This window comes from Balaenoptera acutorostrata, chromosome 15, assembly GCF_949987535.1.
Source record: "Balaenoptera acutorostrata chromosome 15, mBalAcu1.1, whole genome shotgun sequence".
Taxonomy (NCBI): domain Eukaryota; kingdom Metazoa; phylum Chordata; class Mammalia; order Artiodactyla; family Balaenopteridae; genus Balaenoptera; species Balaenoptera acutorostrata.
This window is the reverse complement of record NC_080078.1, coordinates 15,327,312-15,340,872: the sequence shown is the minus strand read 5'-3', so window position 1 is coordinate 15,340,872 and position 13,561 is coordinate 15,327,312. Positions and strand designations below refer to the sequence as shown.

Here is a 13,561-nt window from a genome sequence, read left to right as displayed (position 1 = left end):
GAGTTGAGAAAACTCCAGGAAGATTTGGGTAGAAGCAGGGAGACCAAGCTATAGCAACATGTGGGTGGGAGATGATAGTGGCTCTGACCAGGGTCATAGCAGTGGTGAGAAGTGGTCAGATCCTGAATACATTTTGAAGATCATCAACGGGATTTCCTGACAGACTGGATATGGGGTGTCAAGGTTGAGTTTTATTTTTGTGGAATTCTTTTTTTTTTTATAACCTTCAATATTCTTTTATTAAAATGAAAATATTTTATTTTTAATATCAGAATACCTTAGATAGCTATAATTAATGTACTACACTGTAGTTCATTATCATTCTAACTTCTTTATATACATAGAACAGTGAGACTCTTACCCAAGGTTGTAGCTCACCTCTACTTCCTCACAGACTTTTTTTTTTTTAACATCTTTATTGGAGTATAATTGCTTTACAATGGTGTGTTAGTTTATGCTTTATAACAATGTGAATCAGTTATACATATACATATATCCCCGTATCTCTTCCCTCTTGCGTCTCCCTCCCTCCCACCCTCCCTACCCCACCCCTCTAGGTGGTCACAAAGCACCAAGCTGATCTCCCTGTGCTATGCGGCTGCTTCCCACTAGCTATCTATTTTACACTTGGTAGTGTATATATGTCCATGCCACTCCCTCACTTTGTCCCAGCTTACCCTTCCCCCTCCCCGTGTCCTCAAGTCCATTCTCTAGTAGGTCTGCGTCTTTATTCCTGTCTTGCCCCTAGGTTCTTCATGACCTTTTTTTTTTTTTTTTAGATTCCATATATATGTGTTAGCATACAGTATTTGTTTTTCTCTTTCTGACTTACTTCACTCTGTATGACAGACTCTAGGTCCATCCACCTCACTACAAATAACTCAATTTCATTTCTTTTTATGGCTGAGTAATATTCCATTGTATATATGTGCCATATCTTCTTTATCCATTCATCCGATGATGGACACTTAGGTTGCTTCCATGGCCTGGCTATTGTGAATAGAGCTGCAATGAACATTGTGGTACACGACTCTTTTTGAGTTATGGTTTTCGAGACTTCTCTAGTAACAAACTATAGAAATGATCCCTGAAAGTATAGTCTTTATTTTTGTGGAACTCTTAAATGATTTTTAAAAATAGTACTGCCTTTCCCAATCCTACCAAGAATGGGAAGCTAGATTAAAGAAATCTCAAGTCAGACCAGTCCCTCTTTGACTATACAGCCCTTATAACACCCCAACTGTACAATCAGGTTTTTGTTACTAAGGATTAGGAGAGACTCCTGCACAGTTGGTGCCTGTTGTTGTTGTTGTTGTTTTTCATCTGTTAATCAAACTTACTTTATCATTCTTTTAAAAAATTTTATTTTATTGAAGTATACTTGATATACAATATTATGTTAATTTCTGCTGTACAACAAAGTGATTTGGTTATACATATATATACATTATTTTTTCATATTCTTTTCCATTATGGTTTACCACAGGATAATGAGTATAGTTCCCTGTGCTATACAGTAGGACCTTGTTGTTTATCCATTCTATATGTAATAGTTTGCTTCTGCTAATCCCAAACTCCTACTCCATCCTTCCCCCACTCCCCCTCCCCCTTGGCAACTACAGTCTGTTTTCTATGTCTGGGAGTCTGTTTCTGTTTCGTAGATAAGTTCATGTGTGTCATATTTTAGATTCCACATCTTTATCATTCTTGATAGTATTGTATACATGCGGTTTTGGGAATTCTTTGAGCAGCTTGTAACATCTTATTGGTTCCCTCATTAATTAATTTTTCCCTAATCAGTTTTGATAAATGAGGAAATAAAATTATGTTGTTTGCACACTTTATCCAAGATTGGAGTCACATTGGCTACATCAAATCAGTGCTTGAGCAAATGTGAAATTAGAGCTTTTTTAGTCTGGAACATTCTGGGTGTTGTTATTAAAGAAGATGCCATTTTATTTATTTATTTATTTGTTTATTTATTTTTTTAAACAGTGAAGAGAGTTAACCGAATTTTGGCTGCATTTATTGATACATAGTGTTTATTTTAATTTATTTTTTAAAATTTATTTATTTATTTTTGCCTGCATTTGGTCTTTGTTGCTGTGCACGGGCTTTCTCTAGTTGCGGTGAACAGGGCTACTCTTCCTTGCGGTGTGCGGGCTTGTCATTGCGGTGGTTTCTCTTGTTGAGAACACGGGCTCTCGGCACGTGGGCTTCAGCAGTTGTGGCTCGCGGGCTCTAGAGTGCAGGCTCAGTAGCTGTAGCACATGGGCTTAGTTGCTCTGCGGCATGTGGGATCTTCCCTGACCAAGGCTGGAACCTGTGTCCACTGCATCGGCAGGCGGATTCTTAAGCACTGCGCCACCAGGGAAGTCCCTCACTGTACTTCTATCAAAGAAGTTGATTTAAGTCTCTCCTCTTCTGAACATCCATAGATTTTACTCTCACAGACCATATCTATTGTTGGCATCAGGCAGAGCGGTCACAAAATCCCTGTAACATCAATTTCATTGTCCAAAACCCAGAAAAATGCATACTATTTGAGCATCATGGGAATATCACAGTACAGTCCCAAGATGATTTCAGCACACATTTTTTATATATATATATATATATATTTTTTTTTTTTTTCGGCTGCACCAGGTCTTAGTTGCGGCACGTGGGATCTTCATTGCCGCGTGCAGGATCTTCGTTGTGGCATGTGAACTCTTAGTTGCGGCATGTGGGATCTAGTTCCCTGAGCAGGGATCGAACCCAGGCCCCCTGCATTGGGAGTGCGGGGTCTTAGCCACTGTACCACCAGGGAAGTCCCTCAGCCCACTTTTTAAAAGCATATTTAGTACAATATTTTAGTAGAACTGAGATGTTTGGAGAGTCCCTTGGAGGTTTGTGATAAGAGAATGTGACCCATATCTCTCAGGTTATTCAACCTAATCACTAAATGATTAATAATTCAAGTCCTTTCTATACCTCTGGGTATATGGGTGATTTTGAACATGGCAGATCCTTAGGGTAGAGGGTGAAGAGTGGAGACTGAAAGCTTTGTCTTTGCTGTAAACGAGCCTGCCAGACAGATGACCTGGGGAAGGCCATTTAGTTTCTTTGAGCTACAGTTTCTCATTTGGGCTCAGAGTTAAATATCACTAAGGGGCTTCCCTGGTGGCGCAGTGGTTAAGAATCCGCCTGCCAACGCAGGGGACACGGGTTCGAGCCCTGGTCCGGAGGATCCCACATGCCGAGGAGCAACTAGGCCCGTGTGCCACAGCTACTGAGCCTGCACTCTAGAGCCAGCGAGCCACAACTGCTGAAGCCTGCATGCCACAACTACTGAAGCCTGCACTTGTAGAGCCCGTGCTCCACAACAAGAGAAGCCACCGCAATGAGAAGCCCTCGCACTGCAACGAAGAGTAGTCCCCGCTCGCCGTGACTAGAGAAAGCCAGTGCACAGCAAGGAAGACCCAACTCAGCCAATAAATAAATAAATACATAAATATCACTAAGGTTCTTTCCAACGTAGAGAGAGTAGTATTTTCTACCCAAAGACCTGGATTTTAGTCTTGGCTTTGCCATTTATTAGCTGTGTGACCTTGGGCAAATTACAAAACCTCTTTGAACCTCTGACTTCTCACCTGAAAAACGGGGATAATCATAATTTGCAAGTTGTTCCAAGCACCAAATAAACTGATATATGGGGTAATACTGTCTAATAAACCATAAAGGAACACTAATGCAGAGGTATCAATTTTTATTTTTAAGAGTAGCTTGTCATAAAGGAAAACAAAATAAAACACAGTTTTGAGTTGTGTTCTTGGTTTCTTCAGAATTTGCAAAAACGGAAAAATTGTAAATGTGCTTACTGGGCCTTTATAGCAACAAGCACTTAGTTTGAAATACAGTATTAATGGCTTATAATATATAGACCGGTGCACTCTGGGAATGCTTGGTCGTGGTGAAGAGAGCCTATCAGCTCTGATATGGAGGTGCATGGAGCCCAGCATCAGGCAGCGGCTGGGTTATAGGTCTCCAGCAGGACACAAAACACAGCACATCAGGTGGCCATGAAACACTTTGATTCTTGGGACCTTTTTTTTTTTTTAATTTATTTATTTAATTTGTTTTTGGCTGCACTGGGTCTTCGTTGCTGCGCGGGCTTTCTCTATTTGCAATGAGCGGGGGCTACTGTTTGTTGCGGTGCACGGGCTTCTCATTGCAGTGGCTTGTCTTGTTGCGGAGCACGGGCTCTAGATGCACGGGCTTCAGTAGTTGCAGCATGTGGGCTCAGTAGTTGTGGTGCGCAGGCTCTAGAGCGCAGGCTCAGTAGTTGTGGCACACGGGCTTAGTTGCTTCCACAGCATGTGGGATCTTCCCAGACCAGGGCTCGAACCCAAGTCCCCTGCATTGGCAGACGGATCCTTAACCAGAGCGCCACCAGGGAAGTCCATGTGGCCTGTCTTTAAAGCCAGCAATGGCTGGTCGAGTTTCTCTCATGATGCCATCCCTCTGGTTCTGCCTCTCTCTTCTGCATTTAAAGGATCCTTGTAATTACACCTGGCCCACCTAGACAAGATTTTCCACCAAAGTAATCTTCTTTTAAGGTCAGCTGATTAGCAACCTTAATTCCATCTGCACCCTTAATTCGCCCTTCCTTTGTAACATAATATAGTTACATGGGGACTAGGACAAGGATGTCTTGGGTGGGGGGCATTATTTTGCCTCCCACAGTGACAATTTTGTCACTATACTAACAAGACCAAGTGCTGAGCTCAGCATTGGGAAATTAAGCATGAATAACTCGTGCTCCCTAATCTCCATTCATTCATGGGGGGAGCACCTCACCTAGGTTTGGCAAATCGGAGTGGGCTTCCAGGAGGAGGTGATGTCAAAGCTGACAAGCGTCAGATGAGCAGGAGCAGAAGCAAGGCCAGTTGAGAGTAGGGGTTTAAGAAGAATGTTCCGAGCAGAGGGGATAACACACTCCAGAGGCTCCCTGAAGAGAGAGCATGAGGGATTTGGGGGGCAGAAGAGATTCAGGCGGGCTAGACAGCGGGTAAAATGGAGAGGGGAAAACAGTGATGCTGCGAGGTAGGACAGAGCAGGGACCGTTAAGGAGTTTGGACTTTATCCCAAAGGCAAGGTATTTAAATGGGGGAGCGACACGGTCAGATTCATGGGGTAGAGGCATCACTCAGGCTGCTGTGCAGAGAAGGCACTGATAGGAGCGGACAGCTCAGTGGGAGAGCTGGAGGGGCCCAGGGGAGAGGCAGCAGAAATGGAGAGGATGGATGGATGGATGTAGGAGATGCTGAGGAGACAGAATCATCAGGGGTGGTGAATGGAATTAAAGGGAATGCCTGGGTTTCTGTTTGGGCAACAGGTGCTTCTGCTTGTGCTTTTCACAGAGACAGAAATGCAGAAATAGGGTCACGTTGTGGCGGCAGGGGTGGGGGGGGCGGTGGTTGTAATAAGATGCTTTTAGGACGTGTTAAATTTGGGATGCTTGTGGCCATCCTAGTGTGGATTCTGGTAGGCACATCAGTATGGAAGTCAGAGACCCAGAAGAAGAGTCTAGGATGAAGATGCCTATTTTGGTGTGATCATCAACTAGATGAAAGCCATGGGAGGGGATGGTTTCACCCAGGAAGAGGGTGCAGAGTGAAAGTCAAGAAGTCACAGGGTAAGGAGCACAAACATTGGAGGGGCTGGAAAGGCAGACTCAGCCTCCTATAACTGGAGGGGCCAGCTTCCTTTCCCTTCCTTCCTTCCTCTCCTTTTCTTCCCTTGTTTCCTTTCTTCCTCACTCCCTTCTTTGCTTCCTTCCCCTTCCTCCTTTTCATTATTCCATTCTAATTCAGTCCAAAATTAGGCTTGACGAGCCCAGATGAGGTGGTCCTGGTGGCCTGTCCGAGGACAGCAAAGAAATGGGGCGGCAGGGACAGCCCACCAGGGTCCACTAATTGGCGACATAGAGAGGATTGAGCACATGGAGACGGATTCTGAATATATATTGAGATACTGGGAGCCAAGTTTCTCACTGTTGGAGAAGAGAGGAAGAAATATGGTGGAAAGGGGAAATGAGAATGGGCCCTGTGTTGTTGGCTTGGAATTGCAACTGTTGGTGTAAATTCATGCTTTATAATGTAGAAAGGTATAGCTATAACTAGAGATATAAAAGTGTATGTGGGGGGTATACATATATTTATTCCCTGTTCCATCCACTGAAAGAGCCTGGGAGCTGTGACTCCTGATAGCAAAAGAAACCAAGGCTCCTTGAGAAATGACTAATTTCAGTCAAGGCTTGGGAATGTATAAGACGGACCTGGAAATTTTTGCTGTGGAAGAAGTGTTCAAATAATGATGGGAACGTGTCAAAAGACACAGAAGGTGATTTGAAGGCTCTCACTTGCCAAATCTGAGATAATTTGACCACAAAAGTAAATAAGGATAATAATTGGTTAAAACCAATTTAAAAAATACAGAAATTCGTGAGTCCACACGGATCTAAAAAAATGAACAAATAAATGGGGAAGAGACACTCTTCTTCATATAGTAGAATGTAAGTCAACAAATGCAGAAAGAAACCAAGAGGGCCTAGAGATAGGAGAGGATTGAAGAAACATAATGGAAACCAGAAGAATGACATGTATGGAGGCGGGTGTGGTCAACAGTGTTGATTATTACTGAGGGGAAGAGCAAGGTAAATTCTAGAAAGGGTCTTATGGCTTCGGGCCCATGGAGGTTGTTGGTGAGAATCTATTGAGCGGGTTGAGGAGGGAATGGGGAGGGAGAAAGTGGACACACTGAGCACAGACAATTCCCTGAAGAAATTTCGCTATGAAGTGGAAGAAATAGAGGGGTAGCCGCAGGTAAACACACTGAGTTTAGGGAGGGCTTTTCGAAATGGAAGAAACATGAGTAGTTTAAATGCTAATGAGAAGGAACTAAAAAAGAGGGACAGGTTAAAGATACAGGAAAGTAGGAAGAAAATTGATGTGAGGTTCCAGAGAAAGCAGGAAGAGAGAAAACCCCCCAGATGGGGGATTAGCACTTTCTTTATAACATGAGGGAAGGAGGAAAGGCAGAATACAGGATAATATGTAGATTTAGGGGCAAAAAGTTGAGAGAGTTTCTGTCTGATGGCTTCCAAGTTTTTGTGAAATAAGAGATGGGGTCACTGATGGCAAGTGAGGGCCAGATGAAGAGCGCAGAGAAGCATCTGGAAAACATGGGAGATAAAAAGCTGGCAAACATGCAAACAACTCCTTGGAAGTATCAGGGGTCCAGTGGAGGGTGGCAGTCATCAAGTTACAGTGGCCCCAACCTATGTGGTTATGGGGTCTTTGTCCTGTCCTCAGACTGGCTCTGCAAACCTGAAAGGGCCGGCTTTCTTTTCCTTCCTTCCACCCTCCCTTTCTTCTTTCATCCCTTCTTTCTTTGGCAGGTGGAAATGATGTATCATGTACCAGTTACCAGTTGATGCCTCTTAGCTCCAAATCCACCCTTCATGGTCTGCTTTGCAAACGTGGAGATGGGTCCTTTAAGTGTTTCCTTGTGAGCTGATGCAATATTAAGTATTGTCAGTAGAGGGCGCTAGAGATCCATTTCAGGGACACGGGCTTTTCTTTCTGGTTCAGGTGTACTATTCCCAGGCACCTGCGGTGCGCGGTGGTTAGCAGCACCTAACGGCCAGCAGCTTTCCGCAGCACACCCCTTGGGTGATTTTATAATGGACTGCCTCCAGTGAGACATGCCTTCATTAACCGCTTAATCTAGCACCCCGAAAAGTAGATTTCCAGCAAGTTCCAGGAGGCGGATTTCTAGCACACCCCACCCACCACAACTCTACCATCCAATTACTCAGGACTGTTCCCGCCCCGCCTCCCCACCAATGTGGTCTGGATCTCAGCCCTGAGGGGCGGGGGGATCCTTCCTTAGGGATAATAGCTACTCTTTACATCTGCATTCTTATATTCTTTAGAGTTCTCTTTACTTCTTACTAGCCAGTCCTTAGTTCCTCTGATCCTCTGTTACAATAATTCTTTATTTGCTTAATTTTTGTGCGGTTTATGTCTCCTGATTGGATCCTGACAGATACAGGATTGGTACAAGCAGTGGTACCAGGAGACAGACTTGCAAAGATGGGATTTGGGGATAGGTTTGGTCATGGCTTTGGCTTTGAGTACAGTGCTGAGCTCCTTGTCAATGGAAAATGGGATGCTGGTAATTTATCACATGAAGTGAGGTTGCAATTAATCAAGCTATTTGTTGTTTATTGTGATGAAATGCCAACTGAAGCACATACCTTGGAGGCTAAGTGGCTGCTGCACTTGACAGTTACAACAGTAATGATGACTTTGAAGACTGTGGTATGAGACGGATTCTTGTGAGTGTACTTAAGCACTTACAGAGAGAAGAACCACAAGCTCAAGTCTTTAACTCTCAGCTTAAGTCATGGTTTAAGAACCTGAAATTGCCATGATAGCCCTCTTATTCTTATACAAGAATCTCTTATTTCTTGTATCAACAGGGCTAATATTGTTGAAAATCAAACACAAATTTAAGTATGTGGGTTGTTGAATTACAGCAAGAGTTGAGCTCACAGTCTCACCCCGTTTCTCATGTGAAAGTTAGGGCATGAATTGGTAAAGAATGGGATTCTAAAACTTGGAATGGGAACGTATGTTTGGATCCAGATGAAAGTGATGATTTCTCACGGAAGCTGAGAAGCCAAAGGGGTGGATTATCCAGTTATTAATTTATTGCTTCTCAGATCCACATCTATCCTTCATTGCCTGCTCTGCAAAATTAAAGATGGGTCCTTTAAATATGTTTTCTATGCCAGCTAGTATGATGTCCAGCTTTGTCAGCAGAGGTACTGAGGAGACATTGCAAGAGGAAGAAGTTTTCCTTCCTGCTTCTGATGTGCTCCTGTTGGCAGACTCCTGTGACGTGAGCAGCTTCTCCAGTACCCAGCTCTTGCTTCACAGGTAGCTTCCTTATCCTGGATGCTGTTTCCACTCAGTGATTCAGTTGACCCGAGAGTCAGTTGAAATTTCTCTTTCCCCTGCTGTCCCATATGTTGACCACCAGGTCAAGTGGATTCTGTCTGCTGAATATTTCTCATCCCTCCTTCCCTCTGCCCCCCACCCATACCCCCTCTCCATGCCCACTCCCACTGCTTCTGTTCAAACCTTGCTTGCAGGGTTTGAGTAGCTCCTAGCCTACAGCCTCTGCCTGTATTTTCACCTCTATTAATTCACTCTCCACACTTCAGACAGAGTGATTTTACTAAAATAAAATCGGATCCTGTTGTTCCCCAGCTTAAGTTCTTCAAATGGGTTCCCGGTGCTTATAACAGTGGTCTCCAAACTTTGTTCCTACATCGCATCAGTGAAACGTTTTTGAGCATGCAACCACAATCTGTGTACATTAAGTTATATATATGTTCTGCTCTACTTAAAATTATGAATATGGGGGGAAGGATAAATTGGGAATTTGGGATTAACAGATAGACACTACTATATATGAAATAGATAAACAACAAGGACCTATTGTAGAGCACAGGGAACTATAGTCAATATCTTGGAATAACCTGTAATGGAAAGGAATCCGAAAGAGAGTATATATATATATATATATATATATATATACACACACACACACACACACACGGTTTTATATATATATATATATATATATATATATATATATATATAAATAAATCGTTTTGCTGTATACCTGAAACATTGTAAATCAACTATAATTCAATAAAAAATTTAAAAATACATTCCAGTGGGTAAAATTATAAATATGATAAAATATATACAAAAAAGGAATGAAAATGTGCAAAGTAAAAATAAATATGAGTAGAAGTTCTGATATTTTCTTTCCACATCTCAATAGCTATTCTTGAAATCTCCTGGGGGAGTATTTGCCCATTTTGAATACCACTTATTAATTGGACAAATGAACTGCTTAGCTTGGCATACCAAGCCTACATGATATCTTTTATTTGACAATAAAACTTGGCTTAGGGACTTCCCTGGTGGTCCAGTGGTTAAGACTTCACCTTCCAATGCAGCAGGTGTGGGTTCGATCCCTGGTCGGGGAGTTAAGAGCCCACATGCCTCAGGGCCAAAAAACAAAACATAAAACAGAAGCAATATTGTAACAAATTCAATTAAGACTTTAAAAATGGTCCACATCAAAACAAACAAACAAACAAAAACTTGGCTTAAAAACTACCTCTCTAGGGGATATATGTATACGTATAGCTGATTCTCTTTGCTGTACAGTATGAACTAACACAACATTGTGAAGCAACTATACTCCAATAAAAATTTTTTAAAAAACTACCTCTCACCTGTGCCACCTTCTCTTACTTTTCCAGCTGAAGTTGGAGACTTCTGCCCGAGATCCTGTGGCTCCTTTTTTCATATTTTTACCATAGCATTTTCATTAGTGGCAGCTCCAGAATCTCCACCTCAGAAGACGTAGAGGCAGAAATCTGGTTGGGGTAGTTGGGTTTGGAGGGAGCTGCAGCTACCTGATTTGTCTTACTACCAAACACACACTTTTTGCTTAGATTGTAGGGACTTTTTGGCTGTGCCACCCAGGCCCACAGCAGTGAAAGTGCCAAGTCCTAACCACTGGACCACCAGGGAACTCCCATTTAGGGACTTTTTTGGCGTGACTTTAGTGGAGGTGTTGAAGGTGATGAGGCTACTGAAGCACCCTGGCACCCACCCCTTGGCACACCTGAGGTTGGTGCGAGGCTGTCAGGGTCTGTTTATAGGGGACTCATCAGGAGGAAAGAGCACCAAGGCACACATGTCTGGTTCAAGAGTGATGGGCCGGGATCAAGCGAAAGTGGTTCTGAGTTGCCTTCTCAGACTGTTCCTCTCATCATCTTCCAGCCCACAGCCCAGAGAGAAATGCTGCTAGAGAGAGGCAGATGGGGCCAGACGCTGCAGGGTCTCCCAGGCCATGGTGAGCCATCAGGGTGTGTGGTGGGACCCCACTGTAGGGTTTGGAGCCAGGGAATTATATGGCTTGATTCATGTTTTACATCCACCACTCTCTGTCTTGTGGAAACAAGATTGTAGAGGGACACGTGGAAGTAGGGTCAGATTTGTGTGGGTCCTGTGGCACCGATGGGACCTCAAGTGGACCATGGCCCTGGCAGTCATTGCTACACGTGGCCCTCACGATGCTGGGAGGCATGATTAAGAGCATGCCACATCAGAGGAAGATCCGATGGGGTAGCCAAGAACACATGTCACACACACCCTGGGCAACTCAAGATTTTATGAGATGGAGTTCCCAGAGAGCAGGTGGGGTAGGACCAAAACCATGACATTCTCTTACAACTATGACGGTGGACTCATTTTTCATCTCCAGGCTCGTGTTAGTATGGCCTGGGAAACGTGGGTGACACTTTTATTGCCATTTGCTTTTCATCTATCATTAAGAATTTTTGATCCATATAGTGTGACTATATATAAACGTTCACTGTGAAAGAGATATTTGAATACCCAGAAATTGATAAGTTTCCTCAGGCTTTTGAAACAACCTTTGTAACAAACACTAAAGAAGTACAAAGTATCATTGCTAATGAAAGTGGACAGAGGTGACGAGTCAATAGTACTTTGTACTTCAACCACCTTCCAGCAGAGCATCTCAAAGGGCTAGATATATATCTGAACATCAGACCCTTTCACAGAGGTCAGGAGGCTCTGTGATGATGACTTCTTTTGAGACCTAAGTATGACCCTTGTCAGGGTGAAGTCACCAGCTATTTCCCCAATCATAGAGCTATTGAATAACAGCTTTGGCCAGGATATGAGTATTGCGTTTGGCTTGTCATAACAGTTTCCTGGCCTGGGCAGGTGGAGTATTGCAGAAATGTGTGTGTGCGAGCACTCACGTGCACACAGTGGGGGTGGAGGTGGTGGTTGAACTTGATAAAACCAGGAGGAGGCAGGCTGCTAAGGGGGACACTGGCTTTGGCTTTGGCTTTGGGCAAAGTTCTGACTCTGCCCTTCCTAGCTGTGTGACTCTAGAAAATTAACAAATACCTGTGAGCCTCAGTTTCCTCTTTTGGAAAATGAAGATGATAATTCCTCCCTTGATGAGTTAGTTATATGTGGATTAGATGATCCAGTATGTGCAAAATATCTAATACATAATAGGGGTTGACTAAATATTTCCTGTAGCACATTCTTAATGACTGCTTAATTTAAGAATTTTTAAAACGACTATTGTTTTTGTAAAAATAATTTGAGATTATGTAAAATTCAAGTCATATACAAAAGCACAAAGAAGAAAGTAACAAATCATAAAATTTCCTACCACCAGGAAATAACTATATTTTTAACACTAGGTGATAATCATTTCATACCTCTTTCTGTGCAAATAGGTAGTTTAATAGGTAGTTGGATAAATGAATGCATTAAAAATAACTTTACATGTTATGTATGTATTTTAGTTGAAATACAAATGTGAACTTTAATTTTCCTTGGGAGCTAATGAAACTAAAGTAAGATGAAAGATTTTCTGAACTTCAGAGAAATGCTTATGTACAAGTGATATTTGTTTCTTTGAGATTCATTAAGGTTGTGAAAAAAAGATCATAAAAAATACGGTGATTCTTTTTAAACTACAGTGTCCATTGTAGCTCATATTTATTTCCAAAATTGGTACATGTTTGAGAGTTTCTGCTTAAAGCTTTTACACTTGGGATGACATCATTTTGGATGGAATATTGTTGATTCATTTCTTTTTTCCAGCCCTTCCTTTGAGCTGGTAGAGGCTATGGAAAGTTCTGAGGTTAGCGGAAGTTTCTTCTCAGATGTAGGTCATGCTTTCCTGCCCGAAGTCCTGTGGAATGCTTTCTCTTTCCTTGAAGTTCAATAGCTTAGCCAGGGTTGGCTCTGGGCCAGTCACTCTATTAATTTTTCAGGGTATTTGATGTGCCCTTTGCCTGCTGATGACCTCCTTCTAAATCTCTGCATCCTGGTCCTGTTTCCTTGTTTTAGGTTCTCTGCCTCTGAGTCATCAATTACAACCAAGTGCTGGATCGTCTCTTTCTGTTTTTTTTTTTTTTTTTTATAAATTTATTTATTTTATTTATTTATTTTTGGCTGCACTGGGTCTTTGTTGCTGCGCGCGGGCTTTCTCTAGTTGCGGCGGGTGGGGGCTACTCCTCGTTGCAGTGCGCGGGCTTCTCATTGCGGTGGCTTCTCTTGTTGCGGAGCACGGGCTCTAGGCACGCGGGCTTCAGCAGTTGTGGCACGTGGGCTCAGTAGTTGTGGCTCGTGGGCTCCAGACGCGCAGGCTCAGTAGTTGTGGCGCACGGGCTTAGTTGCTCCGCGGCATGTGGGATCTTCCCGGACCAGGGCTCGAACCCGTGTCCCCTGCATTGGCAGGCGGATTCTTAACCACTGCACCACCAGGGAAGTCCTGGATCATCTCTTTCTAATTTCCACAATTATGAATTTTTTCCAGGTGCTTTTATCTATTTCTTTTCTCCTGTGAATTCACTATGATTATCTCAAGCACG

General features: G+C 43.0%; 1 pseudogene; it reads right to left on the bottom strand.

Annotated features, from left to right (window-relative positions):
• Nucleotides 1–1,029: 1,029 nt before the first annotated feature.
• LOC114238466 (small nucleolar RNA U3) lies at nt 1,030–1,103 on the bottom strand (annotated as a pseudogene).
• Between the last annotated feature and the right edge of the window lie 12,458 nt (nt 1,104–13,561).